This window comes from Oryctolagus cuniculus, chromosome 5 (genome assembly GCF_964237555.1).
Source record: "Oryctolagus cuniculus chromosome 5, mOryCun1.1, whole genome shotgun sequence".
Lineage (NCBI taxonomy): Eukaryota > Metazoa > Chordata > Mammalia > Lagomorpha > Leporidae > Oryctolagus > Oryctolagus cuniculus.
The window spans coordinates 96,674,863-96,692,876 of record NC_091436.1 but is presented as its reverse complement, the minus strand read 5'-3'; the positions used below and the strand labels follow the sequence as shown (position 1 = coordinate 96,692,876).

The 18,014-nt window shown below is 43.0% G+C and overlaps 1 protein-coding gene across 8 annotated transcripts in view; it reads left to right on the top strand.

Moving 5' to 3' along the window:
- Positions 1-1,081: 1,081 nt before the first annotated feature.
- Positions 1,082-18,014, top strand: part of MYO6 (myosin VI) — a 173,917-nt gene continuing 156,984 nt past the window's right edge. For 7 of the 8 annotated variants that reach the window (XR_007923236.2, XM_008263127.4, XM_002714538.5 and 4 more), the window contains exon 1: positions 1,082-1,318. The gene's annotated coding sequence lies outside the window, so the exon portion shown is untranslated. Of the gene's footprint in view, positions 1,319-1,437; positions 1,461-18,014 lie in introns of those variants that run through there. The other variant, XM_070073858.1, reaches the window with a different exon arrangement.

The following is an 18,014-nucleotide window of genomic DNA, read 5'->3' as shown; positions in this document are numbered from 1 at the left end:
TAGTCAAAATAAATTGGCTTCTATTAACTTCCCGAAGGCTTTTAATATTAAATCCAAAATTAATTCAAAGCGGTAAACTAAGTCTTCATTTTTTTTTCTTCTTTCCTTTTGAATCGACTGAAGACTTATCTTGTGGCAATCTGGAAATAAACTTCCGAGATTGCTATGAATTATTTCCTTGCTTGGTTTCGCTTCCTCTTTCTTACTTCTCCATCTTTTTCTCAATGTTTTATTATTTTGGTTGTATGCTACAATATCTCATCAGAACTTAGCCTTTCCACCCAGAGATCTGGGGGAACCTTTGACATCTGATGCTACGTGTTTCTCCTGTAAATTTCCGGAAGTTTCCCCGTTGCTACTTTTACATGTTGCGGAAAACAGTGTAGTGCTTACGTGTTAAGTATTTTAGTTTCAGCAGAAATATCTAGCATTACATTTATTTCATTTTCTTAACTGGAACTTCTTTTCGTCCTAAAAGCAACGTAGTAGCAGACTGCGTAGTTTCCTCGTATAAAACAAATTTGCATAGGTGCTTCATATTTATAAGAACAGTAAAATCTAAGTGACCGGGAAGACAGGGGCTCTTCAAAATAAAACACCCGGGATGGACACTCAGAGATTTCCATCTCAGCCCCCTCCTGCTAAGGCAGGAATGGCGAACTATTTGCGCAGGAAGGCTGATACCCACGCAGGGCAGCCCACCCGGACTATGGCCGAGATCGCCAGGGTCTCTCCTCGCGACCCCCTGGTGTCTCGGGGGTCCTCGCCCTGTCTCGGACGCACTTTCTCTCTCCTGGAGCTCACTGCGGTTTGCACGCTGCACATTCCCGCGATCCAGTCGGCAGCGACTGGAAACAATATCCGCTGCGTAGGCGCCGTTTCGCTTGGAGAGGAGCGAAGGCGCCCAGCTTGGCCAGCTGCACCCCTCCCACGCCGAGCAGCACCCACCCACGCCGCGGCCTCCACGCCGGCTGGCAGGACAGCCCCACTCCGCTCGGGAGCGCGCCCCGCGCCCGCGCACCCCGTCGGCCCGCCCCGGCCCTTGGCGCCCCCGCCCCCTCGGGCGCTCCGTAGCCGTGACGTGTGCGCGGCGGGGCCGGGGACTCTGTGGGGCGCCGGCCGGCGGGCGGAGACCGACCCGGGATCTGTCCGAGCAGGAAGCAAGCAGTAGCCTGGCCGCCGCCGCCGCCGCAGCCCCGTCCTGGTGCAGTCCGCGTCGTCGTTCTTCCCGATCCCCTCGGCACCCCTAACCCCGCCCTCCGGCTTCACCGGCGACAGGTAGCCCCGCCGCCGCGCACCTGCCTTCGCTGCAGCACCGGTGAGTGTCCGCGCCCGGGACACTGTGGGGCGGCCGCGCCAGGACGCTTTTTTCCTGGCTCGGCCTTGCTTCGAGGCCTTCTCTGACCGCCCTGGGGCTGAAGACTCGGCTCACCTCTGAGGAACGCGGTTGGGACCAACAGGTGATGGGTGGGCCGGGGCGGTGGCGGCTCACCGTCCTGCCAGGGTGGTTCTCATTTCCAGACAGACAATGAGAGTCTCCTTTCATGGGCTTGTCATCACCAAGGTACCTTTGTGTTTCTTCCCTGGCTCCAAGGTAGAAGCATAGCACTCAGGTGTCCAACTCTGCCTTGCACACTGCGCGATAGTTTTTTTTTTTTTTTTCTCTTTTGTAAACTCGCTTAAGATTCAGGGCAGGAAGAGTACAGTTCGTTCTGAGATGTGAAATGATACCATTAATAGTTTAATCATGTTGAAGACCAAGTTGGGACTTAGTATTTTTGCTGTCTGGGAGGTCCAGTACCTTGAGTATGTTAATTTACAGATATGTTACCGGAAAGATCACTTTTTTCTGTTTGCAAAAACTTAATGAGGTGAAAAAGTTAAGACTCCAGGATCTCAATTTTAGTTAGGAAGCCGTTTGATAGGGTTATTGCTAGAACATCCTTGTCTGAAATATTGCCATAGTTTTCAGAAAGCTTGGTTCGTTTTATTTGGCGTAAAGTATGTGGTGGAAGGATGCTTAAAACCTAATCTACAGATATTAGTGAAGAAGTAGGAACACTTCTCCAATTTAATAGACTGTTGTACGTGCTAAATAAAAGTGATTTGCTGTTATGCTCTGCTGGTATGGATTTATTATATCTAAGTATAGTCAGACTTTGAGAGTTTGAAAAATTAATATGCTTTAAAGCTTACTTGAAACTATCTTCACACCATAAAATGTGAATCTTGGACTGGTAGTGGTCATGGTACAAAGGTTGACGGCAAAGCAGCATTTCTGTACAAATTAACTGCACTTCATAGATCTCTTGGGTTGTGTATTTCCAATTGGGAAATATTCAGTGAAAAAAATTACCTCCATGCCTTTTATCATTAATTTTAGAAACTGCTACAAATGTTACAAAGTGGGCTTTAGCCAGAGCTTCAAACAATGCAGTCGTTCAAAATAGCTCATTGACTTTTAAATAATTCAGCTCATTTGAGTATTTTCAGTTAAGCAGGAATTGCATCCACAGTGGTAAACAGGGGTCATTTTAGTCTTATGCAGATTTGCCCATTGCATTGTATTTTCTATGTGACATGATACTGCTCTCACAGCTCTTTAAGTTACATTTTTGTTTTCAAAAACTAATGGTAAAAGGTAGTAACAGAAAGAAAAGATGATCATGCTTAAACATTTTTGTAATGAGCAATTATAATATTTAATGTAAATAATATGAGGTAGTAAAAACAAAGATCTTAAATCATAGCCCATGGGCTGATGTGAAATGTACTTTTTCCCTGTTTATATTTACGTAATCAAGTTTTAAAATAACAGTGGCCAGGAAATCTGAGAGAGGCTGAAGGCTCTTTTCTCATCCTGTTGTGACTTTGCCTGGAGTCTGTGGTGTATCATGTAGCCCATTGTTTAGACAACTGGGCTTTATCTGGGTCTGAAAATGCAGCTTTCTTCAGAAAGTTTTAAAGATTTTGACTGTGAGATTTGAATTCATATAAGCACCAAATATGTTTTAAAAATAAGGACTTATTTGACTTTCTGTTGATAATTGAAGCTCCACCTTTGATCATGTAGGTCAATTTGAAAATTTTTTTACCCTTTCTGAAATGTTAACTTATATATGTTAAAATAATTAGAAAAGAGATTTGTAAAAGTATTACAGCTTTAAGTAATCTCATACACTTTAATTATGGTCCCCATAATGAGATACTTTATAACCATTTGTGAATTGGCCTTTTAGTGTATAAGAGCATCACCCATGTAGTAGGGATCTGCAGTAATTAGAACCCAGACTGAGGGGCTTGATCTACAAAATAGATTTCAGAGGGTGGTGGTCTGGTCTTTTTAAGGAGAAGTGCATTGAGGCTCAGAGAATTAAATACTTACTCAAAGGTATGTAGCTCCAGAGGGGCAAAGTCTGGGCTCACACCTTGAGTCTGCTAACTTTGAAGTCCCTATCCTTCCTGCCTGAATAGGTTGCCTTGCTTCCATTTCATATGGGCTTTTCATCTAACTCTACAGAACTGCTGCTGTGTTCAAGATGTAGAAGACCGGATCCTGAAATAGATGCCGTAGATGCTCTATACCGAGAATGTAGTTCTGGAACCAACTGAGAATTCTGTGTCTGTCTGCATTCTCAAGTGGACAGTCTTGAATGATGCTGCTTTATCATTTCTGGTGTAGTTCCAGAGTCTTAAACAAATTTGTGTACCTCTTATTTTGATGGGTTTAGAGGAACAAGAGTTAGACTATAACACTGGCCATGTTTTAAATATTAGATAATTAACTACTGTAATCTTAAGGGAAAAGAACTTGTTTGGAGAGTATGTTGAAATTGTCATCTACAGTGTTATATTATTTCATGTAATATATATATTACAAGTCCATCTACAGCATTATATTATTTCATGAATATATATTACAGTGTCATCTACAGTGTTATATTATTTCATGAATATCCCTTGAACCTTAATAGACACAAAGGACAAAAATGAGCACATAAAGTTCTTTTGTAACAAATTAGAAGTCATACATTTCAGCAGTAGAATGTAGTTGGGTAAATGAGCAAAAAAAGACTGCATTGGGTGGTGACTGCTTTTGTAGGTGGTTTAATTATTTGGATTTAACTGTTAAGGATTTTACATCTCAATGGTACTATATTCAACTGTAAAACAAAACCACCTTCCGGGGGTATAATATAAATTATTAATGGATGATCTGTGACACCCACATCACCTTTTCTGTTGTTGTTGTTCTCTCAGGAACTAAGTAAAATTATCCTAAGATCTACTTTTGAGGTGTTTTATAATGTTCAGAGGAACCACAATCTTTTGCATTTAAAAGTTGTGCTTTGTTTTGAAAAATTATAGTGGACTGGAAGTAATCTTAAAATGTAGATATTAGAATATCTTAGTGGTTTTCAAAAAGAGCTATCTTCCTTATTGATGAGTATAAGATTGTCATAATGATTTGAGAAATGATTGTATGTTTTCAAAAGTTTTCCCTATGTGTACCGAAGCCAAAGAAGGAATCTGGCATCTTTAGAAATCTTAGTATTTAAGAGGGAGAAAATAGTTTTTTATGCAGAAATCATGTCTCAAGTGAAACCAAAACACTGACACCCATTCCTTTGGTGTGTGTTCACATGGGATGAATATTAACTTGCGTGGTGAGTAATGTGCGCTGAGGAAGCTCCCAACAGAAAACAGTCAGTCTTTGTGTGTGTTACATCACTTGTTTTACTTGAAAGTAACCTGCTGACCAACCTTTACAAAGAAAGATATTTCGTGTATCAGAATTTGTTGATTTCTAATGTATGTGGAGGGCCCACTGTGTTTGAGCTATACCCATAGATGTGAACTGGTTTCTCTCCAGATCCTGGAAGATCTTTGGGTCTAGGAAATAGGGGGAGTGGTAAAAAGAGAAATGGAATCCACCCACCTGAAATGTGGAGATGTCTGTGTCCAAAGTTAATAACCTTACAATTGTATGCCATTTTATTATTTGGGAAGTCATTTTACTTGTGTTTGGTCCTTAAAACAACTTAAGGAAGTTAGAAGTAATAAATGTATTTCTATTCCTATTCTGCTAATGAGAAAATGGAAACTCCAAAAACTAGGAATTATTTCAAATTAACTAGCTTGTACATGGCTGTGTAAGTGCTTAGAAGCTTCATTGAGAGTGGAACTAAGGCTTTGAATCCCCATACTTCTCTACCTGCTAGGGGTTAGTTAGGGTTAGTATCTTAGCCAGTGACTTAGTTAATTTTATGGCTTAAACTCAGATGGTTTAGATAACTGTTGTTACAGATTTAGTGTTTTTTTTTTGTTTGTTTGTTTTTTTTTTTTTTTTTTTTAGGTAGAAGGTAGGGGATAAAGATGGAAGATATATCATTATGGGACTACTTTAAATTCTTTAATAGATTAATGAACTGAGGTTGATAATTAGCTTTTTTTTTTTTAACTTGGAGAATTGTTAAAATCAACAGCTAGAAGAAAAGTTATTTTGAAAATAACTTTTAATCAGTATTAATGTGATGATTATGCTTGTTTTTGTGAAGACTTACTCGAGAGCTAAGCTGTCTCTGTTGATTCATTTATACCTTCATTCCTGTTTCTTAAAAAGTTATTATTTGAAGCAAGGGAGAGAGCGGTATCTCCCATCCCTTAGTTCACTCCCCAAATTCTCGCCACAGTGAAGACTGGGCCAAGCCAAAGCCAGGAGCCTGGGACTCAATCCAGGTTTCCCCTATGCCTTCATTTCTTTAAAAAATATTGGAATGTTTACCATGGACTAGGTACTGTACAAGGGCTGAGGAAACAGTGCTCCAATTAAGACCAAGGCCCTATACTGAGTGACACTGTTGTTTTGAATTAAGTTAATTATAGACTCTTCATACTAGTGTATAATCAACAGGGCTGACTCTAGGGTTGGGAAATAGACACTTGTCGAAATGGTGCAGTTTGAGCACTACTAAAAGGCTTATTTGCTCTAAAATATTCTCCTGGCTTTCTATCTACTGGAAACTCCCAGTGCATTGGGTTACAGCACTGTTACCAGCCTGCCTTTGATAAATGTGAGTGCGTTCCATCGTTTATCTCAGTCTCAGGAAACAAAGCTTAAAATAAATGGGACCTAGGATGATATGTGGGTGTTGTAAGAGCAGGATTGGCAAAGTGTAATTTTAATAGCAGCTATTGTTTATTGAGCTTTTGCTATGTGTCAGAGACTACGCCAAACAAGCACTTTATGTACAATCACTATGTCACTTCAGCAGGGTTGGTATTATAACCCTTATTTTAAAGAGTAGGAAATTGAGACACAATGATGTTATATTTGCTTCTACAAGCAACACTGTAGTGTGGTGGGTATCATGTGGAAACAGTGCTGGGGCTGGCGCTGTGGCATAGTGGGTAAAGCAGCCACCCGCAGTGCCGGCATCCCATATGGGCGCTGGTTCAACTCCCTGCTGCTCCACTTCTGATCCAGCTCTCTGCTACAGCCTGGGAAAGCAGTAGAAGACGGCCCAAGTCTTGGGCTCCTACACCCACATGGGATACCCGTAGGAAGCTCCTGGCTCCTGGCTTTGGATTGGCACAGTTCCAGCTGTTGCAGCCAACTGGGGAGTGAACTAGCGGATAGAAGACCTCTCTCTCTGCCTCTCCTTTTCTTTCTCTATAACTCTGACTTTCAAATAAAGTAAATAAATCTCTTAAAAAACAATGCTCATGTATATACACAGACTTCCAATGTTTCTGGTGTGTGTGGCAGATCATGTAGGTGGAAGGCATTGGTGATGGAATTAGGGAGTGATAGTGGGGAGAGTCCAGGGAGCTTGCTGGGGGAGGGGATTGCTCCTATAACCACCTGACCCTCAGGCCTAATCCTTCCTGGGACAGTCTTGTGGCTCCAGAGGTGCATTTCAGCATTGCTTACCTGTCTGCTCCCAGTTGAAGAGGCTAGACAGATTTGAGATCTTGTCTTTGCTACTCTTTAACTTGGTCAAATTAATGATTTTCTTGGGGCCTCACTTTTCTCATCCACAAAATGAAGGCAACAATGTTACCTGTTCCGTGTGGCTCTTTAGAGGATTAAATTAGATATTGGTAAGCTTAGGGCCTGTATCACACTGCCTGGCACATAGTGTACTTGTTACTGTCTTAATTATTTCTTGTCATGTTTAATGTGGAGTTTCATATGAAAGGAAAAAAAAGCAACATGTTAGAAATCTGAGAGGAATCTTGAAGTTGAGCCCTTTAAAAGTAGTTCTGAAACAGGTGGGTTTCAGAATTACCTGTGGAATTAGTAAAAACGCACATCAGAAAGGTGGGTGGGTGGCCTGGGCATTAGTATTTAACACACTTCTTGTTGATTTATGTGCACCTGAAGATTTGAGAACCCTACATTAAACAGTTTTTATGTTGTATTCTTAGAGAGGGCTTCAACAATAACAAAATCGCTTGGATTATCCAGTGTATGGTGAAGGAAATGAAAGTATCAGTTATCAGAATCTCTTCATTGACTTTTTCTTAAGCTTATTTGGGTCTTATGGCATTTATATTGGGAAGACAATGAAGTATTTTTTTAAGATTTATTTATTTATTTATTTGAAAGTCAGAGTTAAACAGAGGAGAGGCAGAGAGAGAGAGAGCTCTTCCATCCGATGGTTCACTCCCCAAATGGTCACAACGGCCGAAGCTGGGGTGATCTGAAGCCAGGAGCCAGCAGCTTCCTTTGGATCTCCCACATTGGTGCAAGGGCCCAGGAGCTTGGGCCATCTTCCACTGCTTTCCCAGGCCATAGAAGAGAGCTGGATCAGAAGTGGAATAGCCAGGACTTGAACTGGCACCCATATGGGATTCTGGCACTGCAGGAGGCAGCTTTACCCATTATGCTGCAGTGCCAGCCCTAATTTTTTTTATATTTAATATTTTAACAATAGATAACTAGTAACAATATATAATTACATGCTTCTGTAGATCTTAACTTTTAGAAAATTTTTAGTTGGATTTCTTTACATAGTGTATTGTTGAATAAGCAGACTTGATGTTCTTTTTGTCAGGCAAAGTCCCCTCAGGAAAGAGATTGCACACTTGCTGGTTCAAATGGAAGAGACTGTTTGCAGAGATTAGGGAACAAACAAGTGTGGCAAAGCACCAGAGACTAGCTACAGCAAGAACACTTAATTCTCCAGAGATTACCAGAGCAGAGAGCTGGTGTTATGGAGGAGAGCCAGTGGGGGGTGGGGGTGGGGGTGGGGAGAAGAATTTCCCTGACCTCTTCTACCTGTGTCTTCAGGTCCTTGCCAGACTTCCATTGCTAGAACCCAGCTGGGAGCCCAGATAATGTTTTTTTGCAGGCTCATTCTCCAAGGACAAGAGCAGAGACAGAAGGGACTGAGGATGTGATGGGACAAATGGAGAATACTCTAGGATGTTAATTAGAGCCTTTGGGAATTGGTAGCATTTCCTCGTATTTTAAATAACTTCTAGCATTATGATACATCTGCAAAATACTTGGGACTGCCTCTCGTATGTATGATTTTAGAAAACAGGTTATCCACTTACTTTCTCATTTAACTGAAAAAATCTAGGACTTTTTTCTTTATTATTTTTTTGAGAGCCCCCATCTGCTATTTCAGTCCCCTGATGCTCTGGATAGGGAGGGATCGGGTGTAAAGTGGGGAGCCAGGAACTCAATTGATCTTCCATGTGGGTGGCAGCCACCAATCTACCTCCCAGGGTCTGCATTAGCAGGAATCTGTAATTAGGAACTGAAGCTTGGCCAGAGCTGTGCTGATACAAAGCCAGGAGCCAGGAGTTTCTTCCAGGTCTCCCACGTGGGTGCAGGGGCCCAAGGACTTGGGCCATCTTCTAATGCTATCCCAGGCCATAGCAGGGAGCTGGATCAGAAGAGGAGCAGCCAGTTGTGTGATGTTGGTGTCTTCATTTCTAGGCCAAGTACCTACCCCTATTTCAGGAACTTTTGATGATCCATATAACCCAATGAAAAACATAATTTAGGTCTGTTAATGTAGAATACTTTTATTCCTGTAGTGTTAAATCAAAGTAAGATTTTTCTGAAAATTTCTTATGTAATTTTGGTTTAAAGAATGTTTTTCATTAAGAAAGTCTTCAGTGACTAAATTAAAAATGTTTTGGCGAGAAAAGCCTTTGCCTTCTGGCATTTATACTTCCTATTAATCTGGCCTTTTTGAAAGCAAAAACAACAGTGTTGATATAGTAACAGTAAATAGAAGTAAGGGTATTATTGTATAATTGTTCTTTCTCACCAAGTCCTTTTGAAGACATGTTAAATTTCTGTATAAATCTTTTTTTTTTTTTTGATAGGCAGAGTTAGTGAGAGAGAAAGACAGAGAGAAAGGTCTTCCTTCCATTGGTTCACCCCCCAAATGGCCGCTTCCACAGGCACGCTGCAATGATCCGAAGCCAGGAGCCAGGTGCTTCTCCTGGTCTCCCATGCGGGTGCAGGGCCCAAGGACCTGGGCCATCCTCTACTGCACTCCCTGGCCACAGTAGAGAGCTGGACTGGAAGAGGAGCAACTGGGACAGAATCCGGCACCCCAACCGGGTCTAGAACCCCGGGGCCGCAGGCAGAGTATTAGCCTAGTGAGCCATGGCGCCGGCCTTTTACTTAATGAATACAAATTTTATAGGTACAGTTTTAGGAATATTGTGTTTTTTCCCCCCATACCTGCCCTTCCATCCCTACTCCCGTCCCACCTCCTACTCCCTCTCCCATCCCATTCTTCATTAAGATTCATTTTTTTTTTTGGTTAAAAAATTATTTTATTTATTTGAAAGAGTTACAGAGGGAGGTAGAGACAGAGAGAGAGGTCTTCCATCCGCTAGTTCACTCCCTAGTGGCCGCATCGGCTGGAGCTGTGCCGATCCAAAGCCAGGAGACAGGAGCTTCTTCTGGGTCTCCCACGTGGGCGCAGGGGTCCAAGGACTTGGGCCATCTTCTGCTATCCCAGGCCATAGCAGAGAGCTGGATCGGAAGAGGAGCAGCCGGGATTAGAACTGGTGCCCTTATGGGTTGCTGGAGCTTCAGGCCAGGGCTTTAACCCTTTGCGCAACAACGCCAGCCGCTAAGATTCATTTTTAATTAACTTTATATACTGAAGACCAACTCTGTTGCAGTGCTGTTCCTCAGCTGTCTTCTCTGTTGGTACCAATTTTGCCTCATTGATTCTAGTTCTTATGAGAAGGTGATGCTGCTTATTTGGGATAGATTCCTGAGGTTTACTAAAAATGAGATTTTTCTACTTAAAGAGATGACCAGAGAGATCCTTATACATAAACAGTACTGTCCGGCCGGCGCCGCGGCTTACTAGGCTAATGCTCCACCTTGCGGCGCCGACACACCGGGTTCTAGTCCCGGTCGGGGCGCCGGATTCTTTCCCGGTTGCCCCTCTTCCAGGCCAGCTCTCTGCTGTGGCCAGGGAGTGCAGTGGAGGATGGCTCAAGTCCTTGGGCCCTGCACCCCATGGGAGACCAGGAGAAGCACCTGGCTCCTGCCATCGGATCAGCACGATGCGCCGGCCGCAGCGTGCCGCCCGCGGCGGCCATTGGAGGGTGAACCAATGGCAAAAGGAAGACCTTTCTCTCTGTCTCTCTCTCTCACTGTCCACTCTGCCTGTCAAAAAACAAACAAACAAAACAAAACAAAAAAAAACACTACTGTCCCCCAATTAACTAGATTATGGTTTATATTTTCTTTCTTTTCTTGAGGGTTTCGGGGAAAAACAAGTACAAGATCTTGTACACAGTTTCCAAAAGAGGGTTGAGCAAATTAGCCAGAGAAACACCTGATTGAGAATTTAGCTTACTTAGAATACATCTGGATGCAAATGTTATAATGGAAGTTTTTTTTTTTTTTTTTTTTTTTTTTTTTTTTTTAAGAATAAATATGTTTCTCAGCTGGTCTTTTAAAGAGTGTGACGAAAATGAGAAATAGATTTGATCAACTGAATAGCACTTGTACTTGGAAATAGTACATTTAGACATTTTCTCTGTAAATGGGCCCTTAAAAATTTGTTGTTGTTGTTCATTTATTTGAGGCACAGGGAAACAGAGAAGTAGGCAGAGCTTCTATCTGTTGGTTTGCTTCCCACATGGCCTGCAGTGGCCATGACTGAGTCAGGTTGAAGTTTAGAGCTTGCATATCAATCCAGGTTTAGCACATTAATGACAGGGACTCAACCGCTTGAACAGTTGCTGCTCTCTACCAGAACATGCAGGAAGCGGGGATCTGGGGCCGAGTTGGGTCTTGAGCCCATATCCTCAGATATTAGATTGTGCATCTCCCGAGTGGAGTCTTCAGTGTGACACCACATGCCTATCCCTTCATCGCCCTTTCAAACTTAATATATATAAAGGCAGAGAGAGAAGAGATAGTGTGTGCATACATGTCCTTCAGCTGGTCCATTCCTCAAATGGCTGCAACAGCTGGGGCTGGGCCAGACCAAAGCCAGGAGCCAGGAACACCTTCTTGGTCTCCCACATGGGTGGCAGGGACCTAAGTACCTGAGCCATCACCACTGACCCTCAGGGTTGCTTTAGCAGGAAGTTGGAGTTGGGATGGAGCTGGAACTCATGCATTCTGAATGGGGTTGTGAGCATCCCAAGTGATGTCTTAACCTTAACTGCACTGCCAAATGCCTACTTCCCTCTTCCCCCACTTTTTTTTAAAGGGGACATTTCAAACTTTTGTGGGACTTCTAAAAACATACTGTTTATTTTGATTTGACACTGGTGGAATTTGTATCCCGCAGGAGAGAATTGAGGCTGTTGGTTTTTTCATATTATGTTCTTTGAATTCCCCTGATTTGAGGATTGCCTTATTCCAGAGAACTTTTCTCCTCTTCCTTGTTATTTTGTTTCTAAAATTAGATGAACCAGCTGTGTTTTGGTTTTTGGGCATAATTTGCTTTCTGTTATCCTTTTGGTCTTAGTAGTTGGGGAAAGAACAAAGGGCATGTGTGTATTTTGAAGAGGAATGTATTAATTTCTCTGCCTTTCCTGTTGGTCATTGTTGATCTTGAAGATTAGGAGAGGAAGATGATTTATGTAGCTATTGTGCTTGTGCTTGAGATTTCAACAAAACCATGGCTTGTGTGGGCCAGTGGGATGATGGAGAAAATAGATGAGCGAAGAGTGTCATAGTGGTCGTCAGGTATGCAAATGGCTAACTGAGGTTTATGTTAATTTAAGAAAGATCTTCTGTCCAGTGCCAGGGGAGGGCAGAGAGGATGAAAATTTTAGTGAGTTTAACCATATGACCGTATGTCGCTAGAGAGGTTTCAGAAATCAACAAAAAATATTTATCTCAGTCAGAATTTTCTATTTCCTAGAGATGTATTCTACTGATGTTTTTTTTTTTTTTTTTTGGAAGGAAAGGCAACATAAATTAGGAATTTATATACTAGTTGTTTAGTGATTTTTAAAAAGGATTTATTTTTCTATTTGAAAGAGTTACAGAGAGAGAGGGAGATTTTTCCCTTGCTGGTTCACTTCACAGATGGCCGCAATGGCTGAGGCTGGGCCAGACCAAAACCAGGCGCCAGGAGTTTCATCCATGTCTCCCACAAGGCTACAGGGGCCCTAGCACTTCAGCTATCCTTTGCTGCTTTTCTCAGCCTGTTAGCTGAGAGCTGGATCAGAAATGGAGCAGCTGGGATTCAAACCAGTACCCAAGTGGGATGCTGGAGTCACAGATGGTGACTTCACCGGATATGCCACAATGCCAGCCCCTGTTTTATAAATTGTGCTAATAAAATACGGATTTTTTTTTACCTACTACTTTTGTATTAATGTAGGTTCATTTAAATACACAGTTGATAGATATATGCTAAAATGAAATTTGATCTCATATTGTGCTTCATGTAACTAATGAAAAAGGATTGGTTAATACTTTCTTTTCCCTTAAATAAATGCCATTCTATTAGTCCTAAGATGTATTTTTAATGGGTTTAGCTACACTGAAAATATTCTTTTAAGCTGTAGGTAGGTTTAGTTTAAATGGATAGCACAATAGTAAATTGTGTTTGTGTTGTAAAATTCAGGAGTTGAATGCTGATGTTCCTCTGATTTTGCTAAAATCCATGTTTTATGTGACTCAGATAAATTATCTGAAAATCATAAGTTTTAGAGTGATAATTTATTCAAAGATTTATTTATTTATTTGAAAGTCAGAGTTAGAGAGAGAGAGGTTGAGGGAGACAGCAGAGATCTTACACCTGCTGGTTTACTCCCCAGGTGTCCACAACGACCACTACTAGGCCAGGCCAAAGCCAGGAGCCAGGAGCTTCATCCAGGTCTCCTACACGGGTGCAGGGGCCCAAACACTTGGGCCACCTTCCACTGCTTTTTTCCAGGCCATTAACAGGGAGCTGGATTGGAAGTGGAGCAGACAGGACACAACCTGCCTCCCATATGGGCTGTTGGCATTGCTGGTGGTGGCTTAACCTGCTGATAATTTATTTCGAAATTGTTTATAGTTGAGAAGCACACAAACTTGTTTGGAAAACATATTTCACACAGTCCTGGGTAAAATATTTATTTCCTGTTCCTAATAGCATGCTAAATGAGGCCTTGATCCTAAATTCATTGTAATATGTTCTGTCCCAAAATGCTCAACAAGGAGTACCCTAGTTAATAGATCCAGTGATCTCATTTAGGTCATTGTTCCTTTCAGAGCTCTTCAGCTGTTGATCAACTAAGTAATCCTTCCCGGATCTTTCCTCCCTGCTTGTGTGGCCATGTACTTTATCAGGTCTTTTATTTTTCCTATTCTGTTCTAGCTGTTTGTTTTCCTGTGCTCATGCCTTTATTGTTTGTGGGGTCATAAAATCCTTATTTGGAGCCGGCGCAGTGGCTCACTAGGCTAATCCTCCGCCTTGCGACGCCAGCACACCGGGTTCTAGTCCCGGTCGGGGTGCCGGATTCTGTCCCGGTTGCCCCTCTTCCAGGCCAGCTCTCTGCTGTGGCCAGGGAGTGCAGTGGAGGATGGCCCGAGTCCTTGGGCCCTGCACCCCATGGGAGCCCAGGAGAAGCACCTGGCTCCTGGCTCCTGCCATCGGATCAGAGCGGTGCGCAGGCCGCAGCGCGCAGGCCGCGGCGGCCATTGGAAAGTGAACCACCGGCAAAAGGAAGACCTTTCTCTCTGTCTCTCTCTCACTGTCAAAAAAAAAAAAAAAAAAAAAAAAAAAAAAAAAAAAAAAAACAACAACAACAAAAAAAACAAAACAAAACAAAACAAAAATCCTTACTTGGGGCCGGCGCTGTGGAGTAGTGGGCCAAGCCTCCACCTGTGGTGCTGATTTGTGTCCTGGCTGCTTCTCTTCTGATCCAGCTCTCTGCTAATGGCCTGGGAAAGCAGCGGAGGTTGGCTCAACTGCTTGGGCCCCACACCTGTGTGGGAGTCCCAGCGGAAGCTCCTGGCTTCAGATTGGCCAAGCTCCAGCCGTTGCAGCCATTTGGGGAGTGAACCAGTGGATGGAAGACCCTTCTGTCCCTCCCTCTCTCTGTAACTCTACCTCTCAAATAAATAAATAACATCTTTAAAAAAAAAATCCTGCGCCGGCACTGTGGCCAAATGAGCTGGGCCTCCGCCTGCAGTGTCAGAATCCCATTTAAGTGCCAGTTTGGGCCAGCTGCTTCCCTTCTGATCCAGCTCTCTGCTGTGGCCTGGGAAAGCGGTGGAGAATGGCCCAGGTGCTTGGGCCCCTGCACCCACGTGAGAGACCTGGAGGAGGCTCCTGGCTCCTGGCTTCAGATTGACTCAGCTCTGGCCATTGCCACCATCTAGGAGAGTGAACCACTGGATGGAGGACCTTTCTCTGTGTGTGTCTCTCTTTCTCTAGCCCCACTCTCAAATAAATAAATATAATCTTAAAAAAAAAAGATTCTATACTTGGCAGTTTGCTGTACACACTCTTTTTTTTTTTGTAAGATTTATTTATTTATTTGAAAGTAAGAGTTATAGAGAGATATCTTCCATCCGCTGATCCCCATGTGGCTGCAATGGCCAGGGCTGGGCCAGGTGAAAGCCAGGAGCTAAGAGCTTCTTCCAGGTCTCCCATGTGGGTCCAGGGGCCCAAGCACATAGGCCATCTTCTGCTGCTTTTGCCAGGCCATTAGCAGGGAGCTGGATTGGAAGTGAAATAGCTGGGACTCATGGTGTTCATATGGGATGCTGGTGTCACAGGTGGTAGCTTTACCTGCTATGCCTCAACAACCCTACTCATTGTGTTCTTATTTTTTGGTAATTATAATCGCTTCTCGGCCTTTTGGCTAAGATCAAGTGTATTTTTTGGTAATTATATCAGCCTCATGGTTCCAACTCAACTTTATGTACAGTTTTCCAAGCTTTTTTCTACATCATCTTGACAAACATTTCAAAACCGATGCTCCATAAGCAACATCCATCCCCTTTCAGAAACTCGCATCTTATTTTGCTTTGCTTGTAGCACCACTGAGACTGTGGAGTGCTTCTGCTCAGAACTCTCACTCACCTGTCCCCTCCTAATTTGGAAGATTCTGTCAGTTGCCCAGACTTGTTCTGCCTCTGGAAGGTTGTCGTTCCTCATCTACTGCCTCTGAGTGCACGCCTCATTACTTTTCCATTCAGATACATCTCTTTGTGTTTGCTCTTTTCTTCAGTGTACAGTCTATCCTGTGTGTTGCCATTAGGCTTATATTCCAAAGTAGAATTTATTGTAATATTCTCCAACTCAGAATCCCCTTTAGCACTTCATTAATAACATTTTGGAATCCAAATTCTTACTGTTGGATTGAGAACTTTTTGCGATCCAACGTTGATCCACTTTCCTACCCTAGCACAGCACTCATTAGTCCTTTGCTTTTATGCTCTAGTTGCATTGACTTGTTCCACAGCTATATCCCTGTTCTCTTATCTCTGTGCCCAGAAAAGCTTTTGTCTGTAATTATTCACTTTTTTGGGGGGGGGGGCAGGCAGAGTTAGACAGAGAGAGACAGAGAGTTATAGACAGTGAGAGAGAGACAGAGAGAAAGGTCTTCCTTCTGTTGGTTCACTCCCCTAATGGCTGCTATGGCCAGCGCCGTACCAATCTGAAGCCAGGAGCCAGGTGCTTCCTCCCAGTCTCCCATGCGGGTGCAGGGGCCCAAGCACTTGGGCCATCCTCCACTGCACTCCCAGGCCACAGCAGAGAGCTGGACTGGAAGAGGAGCAACCGGGACTAGTACCTGGTGCCCCAACCAGGACTAGAACCTGGGTACTGGCACTGTAGGTGGAGGATTAGCCAAGTGAGCCACAGCATTGGCCCTGTAATTATTCACTCTTACTCATCTTTCAGGACCTGTTTGAATTAAATCTTTTACAGTAGCCTTAACAAATTTACTGTTTGGAATTTTATCTGTATTTAAAATAAAATTATTTGAGAGGCAGAGAGGGGTTGGGGGGAGTATAGTCCTGTCTCCTGCTTTACTCCCCAAATACTTACAATGACTGGGCTGAGCCAAGCAGAAGCTGGCAGCCAAGAACTCAATGTAGGTCTCCCATGTGAGTGGCAGGAATCTGCTGCCTCCTAGGGTCTACATTAGCAGGGAGCTGAAGTTAGGAACCAGAGGTAGGCGTCAAACCCAAGTACTCCGATGTGAGATGTGGATCTCTTAACTGAAACCCTTTTTGTTTTCTTTTTTTGTTTTTATTTATTTATTTTGAAGGAGTTAGAGAGAGGGAGGGGGAGAGAAAGAGACACACGGAGATTTTCCTTCTGTTGGCTCACTTGCCAAATGGCTGCAGGGGCCAGGAGCTTCTTCCAGATCTTGCATGTGGGCACAGTGGCCCAAGCATTTGGGCCATCCTCTGCTGCTTTACTAGGCCATTAGCAGGGAGCTGGATTGGAAGTGGAGCAGCCGGAACATGGTCTGGTGCCCATACTAGATGCCGCTGTCACAGGAGGCAGCTTTACCTGCCATTTCACAATGCTGGCCTGTTGGCTGGCATCTTAACCACTAGATTAAATGCCTGTCTCTGTGCCTGTATTATAATGTCCATTACACATTATATAATGTATGTGAAACTTTCTTCATTGTGTCCAACTCTCACTAGATTATGAGTGACTAAGAGGTTTGAACTGCCATTAAGAGGCATTGTGAGTTTTCATGTAGATCAGTGGAATCTCAGGTCTCAGGACTCTACACTTCTCAAAATCTTTGAAGACTCCATAAGATCTTGTTTATGTGGGCCATATCTATTGATATTTATTATGTTAGTAATTAAAACTTAGAAATTTGTTGTAATGTATTGTTTTGGTTGAAGTACTATACGTGAAGAAAGTCTGCCCTCACATAGAGAATGCTGTTTGGAAAAGAGAAAGAAGTATTTATTTGCCTTTTCAAGTATTATTGGTATTCTTCTTTGACCCTTCACTCAAACTAAGGAAATGGTAATTTCTTTTTTTAAATTATTAACAATTTGCAATAGTACAAATGATTTGTTTAAATATTTTATTTATTTATTTGAGAGGCATAATTATAGACAAAGGGAGAGACAGAGAAAAAGGTCTTCCATCCACTGGTTCACTTCCCCAAATGGCTGAAATGGCTGGAGCAGGGCTGATCTGAAGCCAGGAGCCAGGAGCCAGGAGCCAGGGTCTCCCAGATGGGTGCAGGGGCCCAAGTACTTGTGCCATTTTATACTACTTTCTCAGGCCATAGCAGAGAGCTGGATGTGAAGAGGAGCATCCGGGACTAGAACCAGTGCCCGTAAGGGATGCCAGTGCCACAGGTGGAGGCTCAGCCCACTATGCCACAGCACCAGCCCACAGGAAATGGTAATTTCTTAAAGTTCCAAGGTGGAATCCTAAGTAATATCAGTGAACTTTTTGTTCTCTGTTACATTAGAATCCATTGTACTGTTTTGCACTTTGAATGGATCTTTTGACCATGCATGATTTTATAACATGATGTAGTAGTCAGTTGGAACATATTGTTTCACCATGTTATGC